At 36.2% G+C, this 25,371-nt stretch overlaps 2 pseudogenes; both read right to left on the bottom strand.

The window, feature by feature from the left end:
- Positions 1–8,901: 8,901 nt before the first annotated feature.
- On the bottom strand, positions 8,902–9,878 carry LOC122194477 (mediator of RNA polymerase II transcription subunit 16-like; annotated as a pseudogene).
- Position 9,879: 1 nt separating this feature from the next.
- Positions 9,880–16,229, bottom strand: LOC111902684 (kinetochore protein NDC80 homolog; annotated as a pseudogene).
- Between the last annotated feature and the right edge of the window lie 9,142 nt (positions 16,230–25,371).

Genomic DNA, 25,371 nt, shown 5'->3' with positions numbered 1-25,371 from the left:
GATAGGTCCAGGGATTAGTGGGAGCCAATTGGTGACTCTTTAGGAGCCTCGGCTATTGAGGCTAGGACATGGCCAGATTTTGTGACCCGGTTTAGGGCTGAGTTCGCACCTATGGTGGAGCTTCAGCAGTTGGCCCAAGAGTTCCTGGATATGAGGTAGACGACTGAGATTGTGGCGGAGATCACCGCCAAGTTCCGAGAGAGGGATTTATTGGTGCCCCAGTATGTGGGAGATGAGGATATGATGAGGAACCGCTATCACGACATGTTGTGAGCCGATATCCAGGAGCATGTCAGCTTTTCAGCTTGTCCCACCCTGGAGTCCATGATTGCCAGGGCAAGGGAGAGAGAGATTGATTTGGAGCACATCCGTAAAAGGAAGGTCGAGGAGGGACAGATGATTGGGGCTTCTGGGAAGAAGCCCAAGGGATCAGACACTAGGCCGAATGGTCAGTCGTTGTCACACCCCAAAATCATTAACAGCGGAAACGTTCTGGGGCGGAGGACGTCATTTACAGTATCACAACAATGAATGGTAGTAAACAAGCAACAACATCATCCATTGCATTAATAATATAATTTTATACATGTTACTGTCAAGTTATATAGTCACCAAAATATACATATCAAAATAAAAGACGAGTCTTGAACAAACTCCATCTTCTCAAAAACCTAGCACATGTACCTGTCTACTGATGACCTGAGAATACAAGTTATTTTGAAAGCGAGTATCAGCTTTAAAGTTGGTGAGATCATAAGTATATTAGTGTCTGTGTTTATATGAAAGCATTTGTAAAATGTTTGTAAGATGTTTTGTAAGATGTTTTGTACTCTCCTAGAAAACCCTATGTTTTCTACTAATTGTAGCCTTCTACCAAGGCATCTAGTGTCTGTGCATGTGTCTCTTTTAAGAGTGTGTGTTTTCCCAATTCTGACTATCATTAACCAAAAATATAGTTTTTTACATTACCATGCATTGTGTGAATATTCACGAAGTGAATGTAATGGGAATATATCATAGTACCGTAGTATTTGTAATATGTGACTACTGTTGTACTAACTACCTTAAAAACAAAAGGCATTTAAAGTAACATGTGATCGACTTGTATCCTGCTACAGACTCTAGTAAAACGACGATGTAAGATGTCGTAAGAAATGACATTTGGCACCTGTAGACTTGCAAGTCCCACTATAGTGAGCAGCAAGGTGTAGGATAGTCAATCCAGTATAGATCTATATGCAAACTCATACGCTCCCCAATTAAGAAGATTCTGGATACAAAAACGGCCATGGAAGGAGGTGCCATGACCCGTTTAATGGTTCACATAACTGCAGGAATGTATATGTAATGAATGTGGTAACTGTAAATTGTACTCTTTCTCTGTCTAGCCTATATGTACTATAATGTTCTACGTGTGCTAGTTGTAATGTGTGCTCTCTCTATCTAGAATGTATAGTAATGTACTGTAATGTTCTGCGTGTGCTAGCTGTAATGTGTGTTCTCTCTCTATCTAGCATGTATAGTAATGTACTGTAATGTTCTGCGTGTGCTAGTTGTAATGTGTGTTCTCTCTCTATCTAGCATGTATAGTAATGTACTGTGTGTACTACTCGTATTGACTCATGAATGAACCGACTCATTGTATGTTTCATTGTTCTAGTAATAGTATTAGTATCTTCCTATGCTACCCCTATGGTAGCTTACTAGTAATGTATGATCATGATTGTAAACCCTTTCTACCCAAAGGTATGGAACTGATTGAAAGAACCTTTATGTCAATATACGTATACATAATATATAACTAATAGATAGATGACCTTCGGACGGATAACCGATGCCCTAAAGCCACATCCCAACGAGGAAAAGGAGATAAAGCGAGCTAGCCTTCCTAAGCCCTTTACACATTACTTATATAACTATACATACATAGGAATGCATTTGATAATAAGTATAAAAGAGTTTAAGTAAAATTATTTGACAAGTAAAAGATTTTGTAAAACAGTTTGAAGCAAAACAGTTTGAAGCAAAACAGTTTGGTAAACAGTTTGAACAGTAAGCAAACTACTGGTTTGGTAGTTATTAATCACATGTGATTGATATAATAACTATAAGTACTCAACTTGTATTGCCCCCCCCCCCCCCATAAAAGCATTTAAAAAAATTTAAACCATTGATTAAGGGGTATGAACTCACCTGTAATGAGTGGTACGGATGAACTGAAGATGTAGGATTGCTAGGTGTCAAGTGAAGACTTGAACACACTCTATGATCCTAGTTAACATATAATATCACATATGTATACAATTAGTCTTCAAACAATTAATAAACAAATTTAAGACACCCTAGGACATGATAAACACCTTATACAAGTGTTATAAGTCCCAAGGATTGCATCTAAGTGTTGTAGGGAAAGGCTAGTGTGATTGGGGTTCAAGGAAAACTCCATTATGGAGTTTACGGTTTTGTGGTCACTAACAAAAGAGTTTACGGTCGTAAAACCTTGAGTTTACGGATCTAAGCTCCTCCTATTTTGATCATTTGATTATTTGAAGCCTTAAAAGTCCCTAGAAGCTTTTGTACTTGAAGTATGTGTCTATGGAAGGAACTAGGGCACCATTTCACTCCTATTTGGAGTTTACGGTTCCTAAACCATTTTCCTTTGAGTTTACTATCGTAAAATCATATGGTTTATGGTATTTTGGGGTTTTCAAGTCCTTAGCTCATCAAGGAAAGGATTTAAACATGTTTCTAAGGCTTGTGAAGGACTTAGGCACACTTTGGCACCTTTAGTTGGGGTTTACGGTTCAAGAACTTCTTGAACCGTAAACACCTTGTTCTTGATGTTCTTGGGACTATTTCTTGATGTAAGGGAATGTAACAAGCTTTATAATACTCTAGGATAGAAGTACTTGCTATATTGAAGCTTAAAATGAGCTAAAAGTCCAAGAACACTAGTGTGTGTTCTTGGTGTAAATTGAAGAATCAACCTTTTGGAATGATTTCATGGTTAGAAGTGTGTTAAAACACTAGATTAAAGCATATAATCACTTAAGAAGGCTAGAACACTTACTAGTTTGAAGATAGTGAAAAACTTTTGGATGATACTTGAGAGAGAAATGGATTTGGATCTTGAGAATTTGGAAAAAGTGTAAATAATGACTAACTGTCATATATATATATATATATATATATATATATATATATATATATATATATACTCCCAAATTTTGGGTTTTTGTCTGTAAATATTTTATTCAGGAAGTAAACTCTAATTTCTTAGAGTTTTGGAATAACAGAGTTGCACAAAACCCTAGTGCATCCTCTCTCCTGATATCTCTTAAAGTGTAAATCTTGAAATACTCATACTTATTCTAAAAAGTCTGAAAATTAACAGCAACTGATCTGTCTTTTATTGACTTGATAGGTTTGTACAGAATAGAAATTTCGGGTTGTCACATCATCCCCTCCTTAGAAGGAATTTCTTCTCGAAATTAGAATTTAAACAAATAACTAAGTAAAAAGACGAGGATATTTTAGTTTCATCTGATCCTCACGCTCCCAAGTGAATTCCGGTCCTCGCTTGGCGTTCCAACGAACCTTCACTATCGGGATACGACTTTGCTTCGTTTGCTTGACCTCTCGGTCCATGATCTCTATTGGTTCTTCCACGAAGTTGAGGATCTTGTTCAGCTCGGTCTCGTCGAGTGGGATAACAAGAGTCTCGTCGAACAGACACTTTTTCAAGTTCGATACGTGGAAGGTAGAATGTACGTTACTGAGTTCGCGCGGTAAGTTAAGTTTGTAAGCTACAGGGCCGATTATTGCGAGAATCTCGAAAGGCCGAATGTACCTTGGATTTATCTTTCCATGATTTCCGAAGTGTATCAACCCCTTCCATGGTGAGACCTTCAATAGAACACAATCACCCACCTAGAATTCCAACGGTTTCCTACGTTTATCAGCATAGCTTTTCTGTCGGTCTCTGGATGCTTTCAATCATTCACTGATCTGAACGATCTTCTCTGTCGTTTCCCGTATGATCTCCGGACCTGTGAGAATGCTTTCAAGAACTCGTCCTTTAGCTAACTGGGTATCACCCACCTCAGCCCAACACAGAGGGGATCTGCACTTTTGGCCATAGAGGGCCTCGAATGGAGCAGCCTTTATGCTCGTGTGATAACTGTTGTTGTAGGAAAATTTGACAAGGGGTAAATGAGTATCCCATGCTTTCCCAAAGTCGATCACACAGGCTCGCAACATGTCTTCCAAGGTTTGGATAGTTCTCTCACTTTGCCCATCGGTCTGTGGATGGTAGGCTATACTCATGTCCAGCCTAGTTCTTAAGGAACTTTGTAATGACTGCCAAAATCTTGAAGTGAATCTACTATCTCTGTCCGAGATAATGGATAAGGGAACACCGTGCAGTCGTACAATCTCCCTAATGTAAGTTCTTGTAAGTTTCTCCATCTTGTTTGTTTCTTTGATCGGCAGGAAGTGTGCAGACTTGGTCAGTCTTTCGACGATGACCCATATGGTATCAAGTCTACCCGTTGTCTTGGGAAACTAGGTTATGAAAGCCATAGTTATCCGCTCCCACTTCCATTCCGGTATCTCAGTCTGTTGTAATAGACTGGAGGGTTTCTGGTATTCGACCTTGACCTTTGCGCAAGTAAGGCATTTACTCATGAAGGTAGCAATCTCTGCTTTCATGTTAGGCCACCAGTATAACTTTTTAAGATCCAGATACATCTTATCTGATCCCGGGTGCACGGAATAACGAGTGTTGTGCGCCTCGTTCATGACCAAGTCTCTGAAACCACCGAGTTTCGGAGTCCAGATCCGGTCCATGAAATAATAAGCTCCGCCACCCTTAACCTCCAAGTTCTTATCCATCCCTCTCAGGGATTCACCCGCCACATTTTCAGGCTTCAAAGCGTCGAGCTGAGCCGCCTTAATTTGTGTGAACAAGTGTGAATGGATAGTCATAGTCAATTATTTGACTCTACGACCAAAATATTATTTCCGACTTAGGGTGTCAGCTACTACATTGGCTTTACCCGAATGATACCGAATTTTGCATTCGTAATCACTTAGTAGCTCGACCCACCATCGTTGTCTCATGTTGAGCTCCTTCTGCTCGAATATGTGTTGTAAGCTTTTGTGGTCCATAAAGATAGTGCTTTTTGTACCGTATAGGTAATGTCTCCAGATCTTCAGAGCAAACAAACTACTCCCAGCTCAAGCTCGTGGGTCGTGTAATTGACCCCATGTGTCTTTAGTTGTCTCGAGGCATAGGCGATGACGTTACCTCGCTGCATCAGAACACATCCGAGTCCTTGATTCGACGCATCACAATAGACAACGAAGTGTTCTATTCCTTCGGGAAGGGATAGTATTGGTGTGGTGCACAAGGCTCGTTTGAGCGTTTGAAACGCTCTTTCCTGCTTCTCTTCCCAGTCAAAGGCCACGCCCTTCTGGGTCAGTGTTGTGAGAGGTTTCGCAATGTGGGAGAAGTTCTGAATGAACCTGCGATAGTAGCCAGCGAGGCCTAGAAATTGACGAATTTCAGTAGGCGTCTTCGGCGCTAACCAGTTCTCAATGGCCTTGATTTTGGAAGGGTCCACATGTATACCCTCTTCACTAACCACGTTCCCTAAGAATTCGACTCGTCGAATCCAAAATTCGCATTTCGAGAACTTCGCATAGAGCTTCTCCGAACGTAATGTTTCGAGGACTTGACGCAGATGTTGACTATGCTCCTCCTTACTTCGAGAGTAGATAAGTATTTCATCGATGAAGACGATGAAGAACTGATCCAAGTAAGGACGACACACCCTATTCATTATGTCCATGAATACAACGGGCGCGTTTGTTAATCCGAACGGCATCACTACGAATTCGTAGTGCCCATAACGAGTCTGGAAGGTTGTCTTCGAAAGATCCTCCCCTAGCACTCGTAGTTGGTGATATTTGGATCTTAATTCGATTTTTGAAAAGAATTTCGCCCCTTGAAGTTGGTCAAATAAATCGTCGATACGAGGCAACGGATAACGATTTTTGACGGTCATTTTTTTGAGCTCCCTGTAGTCGATGCACATATGAAACGATCTGTCCTTCTTCTTGACGAACAAGACTGGAGCTCCCCAGGGTGAGAAGCTTGGTCTTATAAATCCCTTGTTGAGCAGTTCGTTAAGTTGATCGGATAGTTCTTGCGTCTATGCAGGTGCTAGATGATAGGGCGATTTGGCTACGGGGGTAGCCCCTGGAACTAAGTCGATTCGGAACTCGAATTGACGTTGCGGAGGTAATCTTCGGAGTTCTTATGGAAAAATGTTGGGAAAGTCACGTACCACTGGAATGCTCTGAATGTCTTTCGTTTCTTGGCTCACATCTACCACATGAGAAAGGAATGCACGACATTCCTTTTGCAAGAATTTCTGAGCTTGAATGCTCGAAATGATACGAAGGTTCATGTCGGGTTTGTCTCCATAAACTACTAAGGTTTCACCTGACGGTAGATTAAGGCGCACAACCTTTTCATAACACATGATGTTGGCACGATGAAGACTCAACCAATCCATGCCGATAATGGCGTCGAAACTTTTCATCGAGACCGGCATGAGATCGATCGAAAGTGAGTGGCTATCTAAAGTTAGGGTACACCCTATGAATATGTTGCTAGTGCTCTCTGTCTTTCCATTAGCCATTTCTACAGTGAACAGTTCATTAAGTGCTCGTGATTTTTGCTTGAGTAAATGAGCAAATTTTTGGTTCATGAAACTCATCTCCGCTCCACTATCAAATAGAATTCATGCATAAGAGTTATCGAGGAGGAACGTACCAATGACCACTGTGGGGTCGGCAACCGCTTCCTCATGGCCTATGGCCAGAACTCTTGCCGCTCCTCCGGAAAACCCTGCATTTGGGCATTTTCTTTTAAAGTGGCCTACCTCGCCACATCCGTAGCAAGTTTGGCCCACTCCAGCACTGGGGGCTTGGTTGATTGGCTTCGCCAGAGCTTTACAGAAACGGGCAATGTGCCCCTTCTCGTTGCAGTTCAGACACTGCATCTCCCGGTAGGCACCGACGTGATGGAAGTTGCATTTGTTGCACTTAGGAAAACTTCCAGCATACTGCTTTACCGGAGCAGCAGCAGCAGGTGCTATCACAATATGTACTACCATGACCTGTTGCTTTTTGGCAGCCTTAGCCTTCTTTTTGTCATCCCAAAACTTCCGCTTGGAATCAGCGGTTCTTGCGGGCTCTGAGATGGCCAGGGTAGTTGTTGCAGCTGGGGTACGAACCCCATGGTCTATGAGCCGCTGTGCCAATCGTTTGGCACTACCAAATGTAGTGGGGTGTGATGCCAATACATTTCCCTGGTATGGTGGCATCAGCCCCCATATGTATCTCTCGATTTTCTTTCCCTCTGTAGGAATCATGTTGGGACAGAGGGCCACCAGCTCGCAGAATTTGGTGGTGTAGGCGACTACATTGGAGCCCTTCATGGTTAGGCTCCATAGCTCTTCCTCTAGCTTCTGAATCTCGCCCCTCGGGCAGTACTCCTCAATCATGAGGTCTTTCAAAGTTTCCCAGCCCATAGCATTAGCCACTATAAGAGATAGCGACTTAACATGGTTGTTCCACCTTTTTACATGTTTTTTTTACATGTAAAAAAAATCCAACGATGTTCATGCAGCCCATTACGAGCATTTCTTTGTTCCCATCTAGATTATACCCCTCTAATGGAAGAAAAAGATCGACCAACATCAACAGCTTCCTATAAAAAAATTAACAAGTATCAGAAAAATCCATATCCGTACCTCCATGTTCGCTTTGAACCTGAATTAGTTAACAAGAGCCTCTCTCTCAAGGCGTAACATGCAAGGGAGGAACAATATTGCCATTGACCTGAAGAATGAAGACAAGATGTCATTATTAGACTTAACTCTTGAGACCCTTTAGGTTAAAAATACTCATCAAACAGTTATAGAATGGACTTGCCTTTGCAAGCAATTTCAGCATTTTACCTCTCCCCTTGGCGTAAATACAAAGACACGACTACCTAGAAGATCCTTGGAGATTGTATCTACACACTCTCTAGAGCTCATGTTACCAACAAACTCCTCTTGCCATTCTCTAATTGCATTCAGCCACCCAATCTGAAGAAATCATTTGTGAAATGAATAATATATTATGATCAGTTTTATGATGATGATGATGAGTAAGTATTAAGTAGAAAACTCATCTTGCCATTCTCTAATCAATTTTCGGTTTTATGTTATTGTCGGCTGGCGTCCCAGGGAAAGTTTCGGTGTTGATATCTGCCATTCTCTAATCAATTTTTTGGTTTTATGTTATGGGATTGGGAGTCGTGTTAGTGTTAGTGTTGTTGTTGTTGTTGTTGTTAGGAGCACCATCAAATGTGTTGTTGTTGTTGGCTCCTTGTACCCATGGTTGGATTGGAGTGCTTGCTGTAGAACTTACATTGCCATTTTGAGCAGCTGAAAAATGAAACAAATTAAATGAATATCTCACCATTTTCCCATAGTATAAATAACTAATTCTAGGGCTAAACACAACAAAGTACAAGGATTTAATAGAAAGAGATGAAATAAGACGCTATAATACACGTGTAAAAGAAAGTATGTTGTTGTTTCTTGCATTTAACAATAAATAATAAGTGTAGTAAAAAGTAAAAAGTAACCCTGTGAAGCTCCAGGGGCAGGACTGCCAGTAGGAGTACCACTTGTCTATACAGTTACAGCATGACTTGCTAGCATACGACAGAAGCTAGCATAACCAGCACCATTGCTCTCACCTCTTGAGCATTTGTTCCTTCTAATCTGCATTTTATCCTGTCTAATCCCTGTATTTTTTTTTATTTTTTATTAAATCCAACATAAAAAGAACCATCTATAAATTAGAGAAATAACTTAAACAAACATACATGGCCATATTGTTGTCTGTGTTGAGTGGAAGAAAGTGAATGAAAATCCGCATCCAAAACCTCAATCACATTGTTCAGTGAAACTGAGTAAAAACATCACAGCCACAGCATCAACACATGTTCTTGAAATGACAAAACTGCCCTTCACTAGCTAATTTTTTAGGCCTAAAGTTTTTTTAGATTACAAGGATCAAAAACATCACTTGGCAAATCAAAAGGATCAAAAACAACCCTTTTTTCCTTCTCTATGTCAGAATCTGACATGTTTATACCCTCAGAAGTCGATCCTGGTGTAGGTGTTGGATTGTTTTTAAAGTAATCAGTTCACTTTCGTGACCCACACTGTCTACATAGGAGGCTGTTCACCAAAAGTTGATGTAGGATTCCCAAATATCGGATGCAGAACAACATGCTCTAAATAGGATTCCCATCTTTAAACTCTCCATCCAGTAATTGAAGGACCTTCATCTGGGTCATAAGGAGACATGTATTGACCTACTTAAACAATGTCAACAGTTAACAAGTAAATGTATGTTTCACAAATGGAGAAGGTTGGAAGGTTGAAAGATTAAGTACCTTCAACAATTACAATAGCAATGACAGATCCACCACAGGTAGGGTCAAAGGCAACAACAGTAACTCTAGAACCCCATGTAGTTTTTGCTGCTAATTGCGCTGAAGCTTCAGGAGTCACATATGCAGAAAAATTTAAAACGGGAGAACAATGAAGGGCAACCATGTCACTATAATTTTGCTATGTAAGTTTCTTCCCTTGTTTACTTTCTGAATCAAAGTATTCCTGCCAGCTAAACAAGTAAGAAGTCAATGAAGCAAAACCATCCCAAGAAGGTGGAGTAAGTGAAGAAGGGATCCCATTGGCGGTGCTAGTCTTTGGAGTTGCTTGAAATCCATTCCCAAATCCAGGAGTCACCTTCTACAAATAATTGCTGAAGAGATATCAAACTTTCAAGATTTTCCATTGAACTTTTCTTTACATCATCACTAGAAGACTTTAGTGCAGGATTCAGTGTTGATTTATAATCTATCCCAAACACCTCAGCAGGTGTTAAACCTTTGTCATTCAACTTATACTGGAAGTCATTTCCTAGTTTCAACCTAAAAATTCAACAAGAAAACAAAAAATTAATAAGGGTTGTGATAAAGATGATTCATATGTCAAAAAAGTGTACCTCGTCATAGACTGGTTGCATTCGAACTGAAGTGCCTCAAGCTCCTTTAAATTTGTCCATATATGACAGCATTAAGATCCCAACATTTCTCCTCCCATTTGTTCCTTTCAATCTCTGCCTCTCTTATATCTCTTTCCACAGATTGTAACTCTCTCTTCATCCTCTCTGCATCTCTTAAATTCGTAGTATGTTCTTCCACTTTCTTCTTCAACTCTTAATTCTCCTCACACATCCTAAACCTCTCCTCTATTTTAGTTCTCAATTCCTTCTTTTTTCTTCCAATAGCTTCTCCACAGACACAACATGTGTCTGCAACTTTTCGATTAATTTGTTGAACTTCTTAATATTCTTTTCCAACATTCCATGTTCCTCCTCCTTTGATTCCCTCGGTGATGGCCCAGACTTCATTGTCTCCAGTTTTGCCTCCAAATCCTTCACATCTCCTGGTTTGACCTTTATATTCTCCTCCAGAGGTATTTTCTCCTATTTTCAACGTTTCAGGGTCCCAAATCAGCCCGAGTAAACTAATTTTTAGGTATTTTGATTATACAAAGAAAAGTGATTAGTACCAGGTGTAACTTCTCCATGAAATTTTCATCTTCCCTTTCCATTGCATCATCGTCTCCCCTTATGTAAAGCAGGTAAGTATTCAGAGTATAGATGAACATGTTGTCGCCATAAATCAACTTTGAATAGGTGGAATTTGCAAGGTGCTTGTTATACATTGCAATTCGTACAAGCCAATGAATCATGACTAAAACAGTAGGAAACATGTGAGGCGTTCTAGGGGATTTTAAGGCCGACTTGTTGACAAGGGTAAATGTTGATTCAAGCCCTATAAATCGCTCAAAAAGGGTCAGCGATGGGAGGGCGAATGATTTACAATGTAAGATAAAGGAGGTTGCTTCGAGCCCTAGAAATCACACGACGTCAAGAATAATGAAGAAGCTAAAGGGGGTGTTTGAGAGTAATGTATGTTCTTGTTTTGGATGTGTAGCTGAGATGCATTGTGCTTGACAGTGGTTGCAATCAACATTTGTTTTTGGTAGACGATAGGTGAAGTGAGGGGTTCAATCGATGTTTTTAGAGTGAAATCGGAGATTGGAGAGCCGAAGAGGAGAGAATCACAGAAGCATGATGTGTGGATTGATTTTTTAGTGTTCAATGGTGGTGAAGCGGATCGGAGACGAGGGAGAGGGGAGAATCGATTACGAAGATGAAAGATAGAAAGAAGGTAGATAAGAACAAGGCGGATTTTCAAAATTTTGGGGATTTCATTTTCGCCTGTATCTGCGCACGTTCATTAAATTATAAAGCGACACTTATAGAGGACGCACATTTAAGATACAGCGCCCTCTGTGTTTTTTATTTTTTTTTCTTATGACACTAATTTAAGGGCACGCAATAATGAGTGACCTAAATCCTTAAATTTTTTTGAAGAGATGACACTTTTTTAATGTCACTCTCTTTTGCATAACATAAATCAATGAGTGTTGTTTTTTGCGCGTCGTAAAAGGGTCTTTTTCTTGTAGTGTCTATGACTTAAAAAATGCAGAATCTCTCATTGATGAGCTTTTCTTAATGGTTTCTAGCAAATCCATCAAATACCAAGATGCTATGTCAAATCTCGAATATGATAAATGGCTTAGAGTCATGAAAAAGAGATATAATCCATGTATGATAATCAAGTATGGTCTTAAATGAACTTCCTCTCTATAGCAAGGCTAAAAGGAGTAAGTGCTTCTTCTAGAAAAATACAATACATGTATAACTATACACATTCAAAGCAAGACTTGTTATTAAAGGATTTACTCATACTCGTGTCATTGACTCTGATCTTTATCATACTTATGACATTGACTTTGATCAAACATTATTCACAAGTAGCTATGATTAGATGAATAAGGATATTGTTTACTATAAATTCATATTCTCAATACGATTGAAAACTGTTTTTCTTAATAGACATCTACTAGATGATATCTATATAGATTATCTTGGAGGTTTTCTTAATCCATCCTATCCTAACAAAATGTGTAAAGCTTCAGATCCACTTTTGGATATAAAGCAAACATATCAATGTTGTAATCATCATTTTAATATGAAAGCATAAGGTATGCTTTTATGTCAAAATGAATAGAACATGTTTGTTTTCTAAGAACTAGTGAGAGCATAGTGATATTCCGAATCTTGTATGAATGAGACATACTGAATCATGAGAAATTACATTCTAACCATGCCAAGCCTTTTCACCTTGACTCGGAATGTATTTCTAAAATGTAAGACTTAGGAAGGACAAGACACATTCTTGGAATGTAAAATCTATAGAGATAGATAAAATAAATGTCAGAAGTTTTATATACTTATGCATATATTGACAATATCTTGAAAGAGATCAAGATAAGAGATTCCTTTGGAGGAACCTTAGCATTGTCACATGGCACTAAGTTTCAGCCAACCTCAAAAGGACCTAGCTCATAGGTTTGAACTAGCTGAAATGATTTATATTTGATTTGCTTGGCAAATGAATCCATCATTTATGCCATATTATGTATAAAACCTGGTATATGAGCATATCATAATATATTAATTGAATACATGATTAAGTCACTGGATGAATATAGGAACATTCTATGAGTACTTTAAAAGAACAAAGAAAATGTATATGAGACAATTAATTTAGAATAAAAATCTTTATGTACAGAGTTACATAAGATTCTGATTTCTAAAAAAAAATGAATATAAATATGAACTATAATTGGATTTTGACTTCATTGAGGGATAAAGAGTAAGTTTAGTTGGAATGAGGTCCAAGCAAAACAAAATGACACAATCTATTACAAAATAAGAGTACACTACTTTAGAAGTTTAAATCTCATATGATTAGGTGAATGAGTTCATTGAAAATCTATGTTGATCTCTGCCATTCAAGGATCACATAGAAATCATTGTGACTTCGAGAGTAATCTTAATCGAGCTAAGAGACTCTATGTCATTAAAGAACGCTGATCCTATACTCCAACATATTTAACCCATTAATAAAGTCCTTATGAGCTAAGTATGAATGGTCATGCTTCATATGTGAGACTTTATTATTCTAGAAATGAGATTTGGATTTGGATTTAGTATTTGAATATTAGAACATTGTAACAACAACTATTATATAGTGTTTTGATGTAGTGGGATATGATCATAAGATCAATACTTGTTGTGCTCTATATTGCCATGTTTAATCCATGAATAATCTTAATAATCTAAAAGTTCATAGTTGGTTATAATTGTGGGAGCAATTATGAAGTAAGACTAATATGAATTGGATTGGTTGAATTTCAATGGATGAAAGTAGGCAATGGGTTGTAACCAAGTTTCATATGTACTCGTCAGAGAACTAGTATTGAACTGACCAACATCAAGATCATCTCATGGATCATTATCATGAATGATACTTGATTAAAATGTACTATCTTTGTATCCTTAACAGCTAAGATACATTGTGGGGCTTAAGTGTAGGGATTACTATGCTTAGATATGGTTAAACACTGGTCCTTAACCGGACAGTTATAAAAGCCATTTTCAGGTATGGTGTGAACTATGAAAGAGTCTTATGTAGTCAAGATGGGATTTGTTCCTTTTATATGTTGAGAGTTAGACATCTAAGGCACCTTACCAAAAGTTGAACATCATATGAGATTGATTATGATCTGTATCTCATGTTTAACATGATGTCTGTGACAAAGGGATATCTGATAAACTTACCTTATATACACCACTTGTAACTTAGAGCTTTTGCAAATTGGGCGTTGATATAATGTCAGAATTCATATGTTGATGGGGGCAGTGAAATGTTGCTAGACATTCACCACTGTCTATATCAGTCTAATATGAGTCTTGCGCAAGTGGGAGATTGAAGGATCTAGTATGCTCAAGAATCATATTAGAGGGATATTGCAAATTAACATATGATACTAATGGGTCACACAAACAACAACTTGATATAATTGATTGTTTATTTGAAATTGATTTTAATAAATATTCAATAAACTCTTATAATTAAATTGTAGATTATTTATTTCTAGGAAATAATTGTTTTTCATTAGCAAGTAATATTACATAATTCATATGGTATGAATTAATAAGTCATGCACAATATTTTGGACTAGATAAATTCTTTTGTCTTTTAATAGAGATTTAAAGTTTATATTTTATGAGCTTGTTTATAATATATAAAAGTTTTTGTCCTCTTCTTTAGAAGCATTTGGGGCAAATCTAGCTAGTAGAAGCATGGGTGCTTAATGGTTAAAGACTCATGAATATTGTGTATGTTATATGAATAAGAAAAAGGCTTTCATTCTTTACACTTCATGCATGAAAACTGTAACATGCTTGTGCATGTGGGTTCTCTCTATTTTCTTCAAAATTCTTGAAGATTACTTGCATCTTTAAGATCTATTTATGGTCTTATCTTGATAAGAACATAAAGCTTAAAAGTCTTAAGAGTTTTATACAAAAGAACTAGCATTCTACATCAAGTTGAGTTACTGTTGGTGTCTCTTAGGTTCATCATTCTTCATAAACTTCCAAGCCTTCCAAGAGGATCCAAAGAACTACAAAGGTTGTGATTTCTTCATCTTCTTCTTTGGTTGTGTTTAAGTCTTTCTACAATTTGCAAGAAGACCCTTGTTGGGTTATAAAGTTGTTTTATGTTATTCAAATAATCAAGTCTTCCATTGCTAAATTTCTTGTTTTTGAAACTAGTTTTTGAATAAAAACCCAACAGACTCCATCCTTGAGGAGTTAGGAGATTCGATTCTTGTTAATGTGCCCAAGACGACAATGCCATAATCATGCCTTATCTGAACCATTAGACGAATCAATGTGAAATACGTTATTACCTAAGCTATCAACACAAGTAATAGTTTCATACACACCATTACAAGGTAAAACTTCAAATATAAAAACACCATTTTTATATGCTAAAATTGAACCATTCATATCATTAAACAAATAAAAAAACCTTATATGAACAATGCATGAAAATAAATAATGTTTCACGTCATTTCTGATGAATAGCAACAATCAGTTAAACTAATCCTTACATCACCACTAAGCACAAGCTGATATGTTCCAATCTTGGTAATAGGAGAAGATTGCCTATTTCCCATGATCAGATTCATCCTTACATGCTCCACTTATTCACTTCATTTTAGTCCCTGCAAATCATAACAAATATGAAAACCATATCCTATATCAAGGACCCAAGAATGAGTAGATTGTGAGTTATTAGTTTGAATAATGTATATACATGCAGACAATGGCTTCACCTTTCCATCTTTGATGTATTGCAAGTACTTGGGGAAGCCCTGCTTCGAATGGCCCTTTTCATTGCAATAGTAGCAAGTGGCCACTTTGGGAACACTAACAGCTGGAATGTCTGAACCAGGCCTCGCTTTTGGTTCATGGTTAGATGACCCAATATTGGCCTTGCCCTTTTAGTTAGCTTTGGGAGCATCATTACTTTTCATCCCTTTGTTTTGCCCAATGGAGAGAATTGTAGCATTATTGGAAGGGGCTGGATTTTTTCCCTTCATTCCTGACTCAGTAATCTATAACAAGTTATGGAGTTGAGCCAATGTGTTTTCTGTGTTGTTCAAATGATAAGCCAAAATGAACTGGTCATAACAACTTGGAAAGGAGTTCAAGATCATGTCAATTGCGAACTCCTCATCCAAATGCACATTGAACCTTACAAGGCGTTACACATATCTTTGCATTCTTTGCACGTGATTGCACACCGACTCTCCCTCTTTCATCTTGCAAGCCATGAGAGCTTTGACCACTTCATATTTCTTTTGGCGAGCTCTCTTGTGGTAATTTTCCACAAGGTCATTGTTCATCTCATATGGCTAATAGTCCTCATACAACCTCTGCAATTTGGGGGACATAGTAGCGACCATGATGCAAGCAACTTTTGTTGCATCGTCGTAGTGTTTCTTGTAAGAGACTAGTTGTTTCGGAGTAGTAGTGGCTTCATCGATTTCAACAAGTTTTCCTTCAAGGACATACCCTTTGCCCTCGAATCGAAGATCCATCTTGATATTACACATCCATTCATTGTAGTTAGTTCCATCACGTGTCACCTTGGACACGATTGAGAGTGGGGAGAAACGTGAGTGGTGGGTAGACGACGAAGGATAAGAAGCATCATCAGAGAAAAAGTAGTTTTAGTTAGAAGACAATAATCCTTAATACTTTAACCCATAATAAATAATTAAGGCTAGGACTCAACCATTCAATTCACAATCTAGAAGAGAGATGTTGTAATATTATTGTGAATTTTTATAAAAATAGGTAAAAGCAATTTACCAATTTCAATCAAAATGAAATTCCTATATCTTTCGAGATTCACTGAATCTATCAGTGGTATGTTTAATCTCGTATTATGCTATTCTATTTGTGACTGGGATACCGATGATCACAAACAAGATGTTAAAACCATGCAAATATGATTGACAACCTCGATGTCATTTATCATCTCATATTGATGTGTCGTAAACCACACATGCTCCATCAACAATGATAATTCTCTAGATGCCCATTATTACTCTTTATAGTCCCTATTAGTGTTTCGGTTAACCACACACGCTCCATTAATGACATATAAAGCATAATGTGTAGTTTCATGGATTAGCATACAAATTCACATTTTTCCTAAAGTAACTAGATTGAGATTTAATAAAATAGTTCTAGTACTTTAATAGGATTATAATTTTAATGAAGTTAATTTCCTATCAGATCTATTCTGCTAATGACCCTCCACCAAATAAGGAAGTGGTGGGTGAGAGTGGACACTCATTCAACTGTCATTTTATAGGCAGTTTCCTTATACCCTCTTTATAGTTCAGCTTCGTGAATGAGGCACACTAGTGATCCGACTGACTTAATCTTATACATATAGTAATTAACTTACAATATATATATATATATATATATATATATATATATATATATATATATATATATATATATATATATATATATATAAGGTGTATTTTAAAAACTTTTCTAAAATACTATGTTTAGTTTAATTCTTTTTCGAAATTAAAAGAATTAATTCAGTTTAAACTAAACCAATTAAGATTTAATCTTTATCTTTTAGTTCACAATTAGTTAAATTAATTTAAATCTTATGAGGATTAAATAATTATTTACCAATAACTATGAATCAAATAATTTTAATTTAATCTTAATCTTTTTTCATCTAATCAAGGTATAAGGGGTTATCTAATTTTAAACAATTTAAAAGTATTAATTATTAAATAAGAAAACCCTACGAAATACCAGAAATTTCGAAATTAGAGGGTGGAGGCTAGGGTTTCAAGAACCCTAGCCCGAGTCGAAATTTGCATCCTTTAGGGTTTAATTTCTATAAACCTTAATCTTGATCTATTCAACTATCATGCATATTCAATTGAAAACAATCGCTCTAATACCACTAATGGGATTTATAGGTTACAAAAATCATATTTTTGGCAGAAAAGCTTAAACCCTAAGTTGGCATGCAACCTAAAGGATTTATGTTTTCACTATTGAATACAATAACAGTTGAATATCAAAAACCATATAAGAACCCTAGGTATTTTGAAAATAGCAAAAGGGTTTATAATTACATACCTCTTGATTATACTAGTAGATAATCAATCAAAATCTTGCTTGAAGTTGTTGGATTAGTGTCTAAGTCCATAACTATTTTGGTATGTACTTGACCCGATGGTGCATGGTCCTTTTGGGTTGCCTTCACCAAAGAAACTTGATAGGATGAATTATGGAGAGAAAGGATTAAATATGATTTATTAATATATTATGAGAATAATATATTAAAGAAGAAATCATATTGTTTAATTAATATTAGTCAATAATTAATTGGTAATTAGTTTTGTGACTAAAAGAGATTAATTAAACTTAAGGGACTGGAATTGTAATTATAAGATAATTGCAATTTGGGCCATGGATTGCCTTATATTAAGGAGTGGACGAATTCTATGGGGAAACCCATGAGGAAATCGTCCAAGGCCTTAAGGAAAGGAATCTATGGGTTGCTTAGGGCTTAAGCATCCAAATTAGGGTTTCCTTGTTAGATAACCCTAAAAGTCTCACTATATATAGAACCCTATGCCCCAAAACCAAGACTAAGCATCCTTCTAGGGTTTCACACATTTTTAGGCAGCCTCCATCCTCTCTCCTCCTCATCCTCTTGCTCTTGGTGTTTGTGAACCATTAGAGGAGTGACATTTGTGACTCTAAGCTTTCTAAAGTCAATACAAGGAGGAATTGGGATTGTTATTGCTATATAACAATCAAGGTATGATCTAAACCCTAATTATATGTTATATTGATTGCCATATTCTAGATCTAGGGTTTATAGTCTTGGATAACTTGCATGTACAATAGAGAAACCTAGATCCAAGCATTAGGGTTTGTATGAGCATATAGGATGTTCTTATGACCATATCCCATCAGTGGTATCAGAGCCTAGATTGGTTTCTATTGTATTGATGCCTTGTATGTTGAAAAAATTCGTTTTTAGTGGTTCTGCTTGCTGAACTCGCCGAGTTCATGCTAACTCGACGAGTCCATGCCTGACTCGACTAGTCGGCTGGTCAGTAAGAGGGAAAACTGGGATTTCTTGTTGTTTTTGCTTGAGGATACTTGCCTTATCATATTAGATCAATATAAATCCGATTTTTTGATATATATATATATATATATATATATATATATATATATATATATATATATGACTATATTCTTGATCTAATTGAAGATATTTATCAATTAATAAAATATTTGTTTCCTTATGTGATAATTGATTAATTATTTTGAATAAATTGGTAAATTGTTTTGCAAGAAATCATTAAATAAATCAAATATGGATAACTATGTGATTAAATGTTAATTTAGATTATTTTTTATTTGATCCTTCTGTTATGAAATGTTTCACATTTTCCCCTTTAGGGTTTATCGTTTAAATTTGACCTTAAAAGTTTTGTTGTTTTGAAATTTAAATAGTTGAAACCCTAATGTTTTGAAAAATGTTTCAAAACTTGCCCTCAAGTTTTGGAATTTAAATTTTGATTAATTGTTTAATTTTGATGTATATTTAAATTCTAAACCCTAATATTGTGAAATGTTTCAAAACTTGCTCTCAAGTTTTGGAATTTAAAAGTTGATTAAAAGTCTAATTAGGAATGTTAAATTCTAAAACCGTAATATTGTTTTGAAAAGTTCACATCACACCCTTATGGTTTTATTAATTAATTAAGGTGTATAATTAAAAGAGGTTTAATAAATCCATAAAAGTTTTGGTTTACAATTTAATTGAATTAAAAGTATAATTGTTAAATTAGACCACCTAGTATTTTGAAAAGTATAAAATACACCCTATACTATATATAACATTAAAAGTCTAACATTATATATATATATATATATATATATATATATATATATATATATATATATATATATATATATATGTATGTATGTATGAGTAAAAGTCAGTCTTACCGTTAGTAGGCCTCATTCACGAAGTTGGTTTATGAGGGGTGTTTAAGGAAATTGCCTATAAAATGGCGATTGAATGGGTATCCACTCTTACCCACCGCACTCTTGACTAGTGGAGGGTCGTTAACCGAACGGGTAGGATAGGACGAAACCTTCCATTTTAAGTATAATGTAGTACAAAAGTAACTAAATGTTTTTCAAATTCCCAATCTTAGTTACTTAGGCAAAAGTGAATTGATGCAATTCCATGAAATTACACTTTATGCCCTTGCGAAGACATTAGTGGAGCGTGTGTGGTTTACCGGCACACTAAATGGTTCTAATCAAAGGTAGCAAAGGGTGACTCAATGTTTGTCATAGTTCGGTGGAGCGTGTGTGGTTTACCGGCACATCGAATAGGTGACTGTAACATGTGGGGGCACCATGTAGTTTGCATGGTTATTCACACCCGCTTTGTGATCCTCGGCATCCCAGTCACAAACAAGAGGGGCATATCAAGATTTAAACATGCCATTGAAATGTTCAATGAATCTCATAGGATCTAGGAGTTTTCATAGATTTAAAACTTAAATTTCTTTTTCGTTTTTCATGGTGGAAATTAGTGAATCGTCATTCACTTACCTTCAAATGTTCTGCAATTTGGGTTATGGCATCCCTCTCCCGAGTTGTAGAATATTGTGTTGGGTCCTAGCCTTAGTATCTCATTTGGGTGATTTACTAAGGACTCAATCAATCAACTAACTTGAATTCGTTTTCTCCCATTTTGTAGATGTCAAAGTTCGACAACTAGGGTCTTCCCATATCCCGTGGAACAAGCATTCCACATGAAGATGGTATTCCACGATTCGATCGAGGAACAAGAAATCATGCTTCACTTCCTCCACCTCCTCCAATTATTCTCCCTAACCCACAAGTTCAAAGGCTTGAAAAGTTCAAGATCACTCAAGCCCTTTTGGCAAGGAAACATAAAGAAGGAAAGTCAGTGTGTGCACACGTCCTAGGGATGAAGTCACACATTGATAGGTTAAGAATGTTGGGATCCGTTGTCTGTGGGGAGATGGCTGTTGATTGAGTTCTTCAGTCACTTCCTAACACGTATAGTGAGTTCGTAAGAGAGTACTATATGATGAACCACGACGTGACCCTTATAGATCTCACCTATATGCTTATTGCTGCTGAATCAGCAATGGTTTGGCGCAATAGAAAAGCAAAGTTGATTGGTGAATCTGCCTTCAAGACCTCTATGAATATAGACAATGGCAACGAAAGACATGCTATGATCGAAAAGTTTGATCATAAGAGAAAGGCAATGTCTGAAGTAGTTCCATGTCATGTTCCAAAAGAGTCGATTTGCTTTTATTGCCAAGAGAAAGGGCATTAGAGACAAAGCTGCCCCATTTACCTAAGAGATCTAAGAGATGGGAGAGTCGAAACGTATGGCTCTAATATAGGTAAAATCCATTAACCAACTCTTTTAAGCTTCTATTCTAGATTCTTAATACATAATGTGATAAGATTACAATTGATGTTTTGTAGGATCAAAGAAAAGAAATGAATCTTAAGGGAAGAAGTGAGCAGAATCTAACCGTGAAGGAATGGATTTCGATCGCATTTCTCGAAGATTAGATTCTTGAGCTACTACTTAGAGTTAGAATTAGATTGCTAAGAAAGAAGTATTAGCATAGTTTTCAATGGATTTTGCATTGTAAGGACAAATGTTTTCCGCTGCTTTTATAAATAAAATAAATTTTGGTTTGACTTATTTATTTATTTGTTTATTTCCTTGCAATGAAATCATTATGAAAATTGGTGTTTGCATATTTCTACAACAAATGGATATGATTCTTATTTATGGTGTTCATGGAAAAATCGAGAATTTACCAAATAAGGAGAGTTTCTCATCGCCCAAGTTTCAATTGGACAGAAATTTGGAATCATGCAACTTGGTTGCACGATGAATGAGAAATTTCATATTTGGAAATTAGACTAATTCATTGACAAAATGTCAAGTGAAGGACTAGGAGATCGAGTACACAAAGTTACGTGTTGATCAAGTCCACCATAGGAATAACAAAAATATTCATCATGATTTACTAAAGGTTTAGTAAATATGATTATACTTACAAGATTAAGTGTAATTCTGAATTGATTGAAAAAGTTTAAATCAATAGCAGAACGAATAAGAAGAATCAAGTAGGCAGAAAGATAAAAGTTTCTCCATTCTAAGAAGAAGGGAGAGTACCTTTTATGCTTTATGATAGGTCTTAATGATTAAGAACCATATCTCAATTGATCCTCTAAGTAAGTCTTAGTATAATAGTATGTCTGAGAAGAGGAATCAAGAATTGAAGAAATGGTTAAATCAAGAAATCAATCATACTTCATTCCAAAACAAGTCTTAGAGTTAAGATTGTGACATTGAGTGAAAAAGTATTAAGAAGGTTTATAACATTCATCAAATGTGGAAAGTTGTGATGTCTTGGATAAGACAAAGACCAACTAGGACCAATTTATGAAGTGTTTTGATAAAAACTACACTAACTCTTGAATATTTGTTTGTCAATAAATGTTTATTGACAAGAGAATCTTATATGTCAAGGAGTCAGTGGGAGTCTTATTGGTCTTGAAAAGTTTCAAGAACAAATCAAAATAGACCTTATCGATCATCACTAGCACACGAGTTGAGGTTTACAACCTATCGTGTTGACACTATTTTGTTTCTGTGCCATTCCAATTGAGTTAGTTATGCATGTGAGTCCTATGAGTTCTCGTTTGAATTCATAAAAGGCAAGGACCTTGATCAACGAAAGGTACATTGATAGGATAAGGTGAGCTGCTTAACTACTTGGAAGACATGGTGGGCAGCTGTGCTACCATAAGGCAAGAAATCAAGACTAAGAAAGTTATGGTCCATATGAGTTTGAATTTGTCGTAAACTTTGGTTTTGACAAATTCACATGGATAGGAACACATACACCATTAAAATCTAAGTGTCATAAGATTTCCTCCGTCATGAAAATGAATGTGAGGAAATACTTTCACTAAGAAAGATTTTTAGAAGATAGTAATTATGAAATTGTATTCTCGAATTCGATTATGGTTACGGTATCCCTCTCCATAATTTGAATTGTGAGATTTGACAATTAGTCTTAATTGTTTAGACACACATAAGAGCTATCTAAGGGAAAGGTGTATAAACTTGATAAAAGATTATCAAAGCACTAAGTATTAGAAACATGAACTTAAGAAATTCAATAAGTATTGATTTTCTAGAAGTTAAGCTGGTTTATGAATACATGTCAAAGCTAGTGGGAGTATAAGTGTTATGTTTATAATAATCATCATGATAGTGGGAGCATAAATGTTATGATTGTATGATTATTATGGAAAGTATTGCATGTTGGCAATATTAATTATAGAAAACAAGAGTCATTCTTTGCAAAGTCGTAAGGATGGAATAGTTTTTTTGCTATAATTAAGGGAGAGAATATTATGCTTCATTTCAAATCTAAAGGCTTAGGTTGAGAAATGTTAATAAATTTAGTCAAAGGTACATAGTGTGTTCTCAAAATTTCGATTATGATTACGGCATTCCTCTTCACAATTCGAATTTTGAGAACATAGCAAATAAAACATTATGACAGAAGATTGATAAAGTATCAAATCTTTATGTAAGACATTATGCATCGTGTCCCATATGCTTCGGGTATAGGATTGATTGCAAATGTTTGGATATTTGACAATTCTAAAATTTTCCAAATGTCTAGCGCATTTAGAGGGAAAAAGGACTAGAATCGGTTTTGACTAAAATAATTAAACAACTATCAAAGGACAATCCAAAGTTCGACGAGGATTGGTCGCTTGTGAGTAGTTGGAAGTATAGTATTGGAAAATATGGAAATGTTTCCGTATTGGATGGACCATATCGACATTATTATGAATAGACAAGATTCTATTAAGAATGAGTTGTCATATGGAAAATATGGAAACGTGTCCATACTGGGAATTGAATATTGAAAATCTATGTCTAGATTAGAAACTTTTATGTAAAAGGATGTTCAAAGGAATGTACTTTGAGTGAGAGACATCATATCTAAGGAATTGTATTGTAACAATTTCCGATAGAGAACTTTGTAATATCATGGGCAATAGTCTTTGTGACTTTGGTGCAGTGACATTATGAAAGGATCATTGCATAAAATGTTAGAATCTAGCATATTCTGTAAGTGGCAAGAATTTGATATTCTTTTACTTATGGAAAGGGATTAGGAGTTGTGAAATGAGAATGATTGGAAGTGTGTTCAATTTGATCTATTTCACAAAGTAAGAACCATAGGTAAACATTGTGTGCATGCTAAGAGCATGGGACAAGTGTAATAATTCAAGTAAGAAGTTGATTACCCGAAACGACAAATAATGAGTAATCAATATGGTGATAAATAAAAGGTGTTTTATTTATGCTCAAAGGGTTGAGGCCATATGGGATTAGTATTATTCTTGTGTTTCACTTTGCATGTTTTGACTTCCTGAATAATTTAATTAGTTTAGAACAGTAAAATTATTCAAACGGGCCACAGTCGTTCATATGTTGGAAGTAGATATGAATGAAGACTGTCATGAATTGGTGTGTGGATTGTCTAAAAGAGTATTAGACATAAGCAAATGTTTGCTGCAACGTTCATGAGTGCTTATGAATATGATTTGAGCATTGGATTAAACCCACGCTCACTTGGATCACTTCATGAATTGGATCACGAGTGATTGGTGAGACGATAACATCTTATATTCTTGAAACCGAGATGTGTGAGTTGTATCTTGCAAATCGGTTGCACATTGATAATATGTAAACACACCAGTAACTTGGTGTCATAAAACATATTGTTGTGTGTGATTCGGTGTGTGAGTGCAAGCGAGCATTGAATCAAAGTTTATCCATTCCTTTTATCCAAAGTAGGATAAAAGCGATATCTTTAGGCCCCTCAATGATTTAGTGATGACAAACGTAAATGCTCGGCCGGGCTAGGGCTAATTTGATTTGTTCAATTAGTCAGTCATCATAAATCGAAAATCGAGAAATAGTACAAAGAGAATGATTAGAAATCATGTCTCATACGATATCTAGAATGGAGGAATATATGATCCCTTATCTAAGGACACGCGTATCTGATAGGATCAGAGTTGACAGCAACTTTGGAAAGCTACGATTGCAGATCAGGATCTGAAGTCATACGCATAATAGTTGTTAGACTTATCCAAGTGGGAGACTGTTGGATTAGTGTCTAAGTCCATAACTATTTTGGTATGTACTTGACCCGATGGTGCATGGTCCTTTTGGGTTGCCTTCACCAAAGCAACTTGATAGGATGAATTATGGAGAGAAAGGATTAAATATGATTTATTAATATATTATGAGAATAATATAATAAAGAAGAAATCATATTGTTTAATTAATATTAGTCAATAATTAATTGGTAATTAGTTTTGTGACTAAAAGATATTAATTAAACTTAAGGGACTGGAATTGTAATTATAAGATAATTGCAATTTGAGCCATGGATTGCCTTATATTAAGGAGTGGACGAATTCTATGGGGAAACCCATGAGGAAATCGTCCAAGGCCTTAAGGAAAGGAATCTATGGGTTGCTTAGGGCTTAAGCATCCAAATTAGG

The sequence above is a fragment of the Lactuca sativa genome, chromosome 4 (assembly GCF_002870075.4).
Source record: "Lactuca sativa cultivar Salinas chromosome 4, Lsat_Salinas_v11, whole genome shotgun sequence".
Classification (NCBI taxonomy): domain Eukaryota; kingdom Viridiplantae; phylum Streptophyta; class Magnoliopsida; order Asterales; family Asteraceae; genus Lactuca; species Lactuca sativa.
Note: the sequence above shows the minus strand (reverse complement) of the source record. Positions and strands in the feature narration are given on the sequence as shown.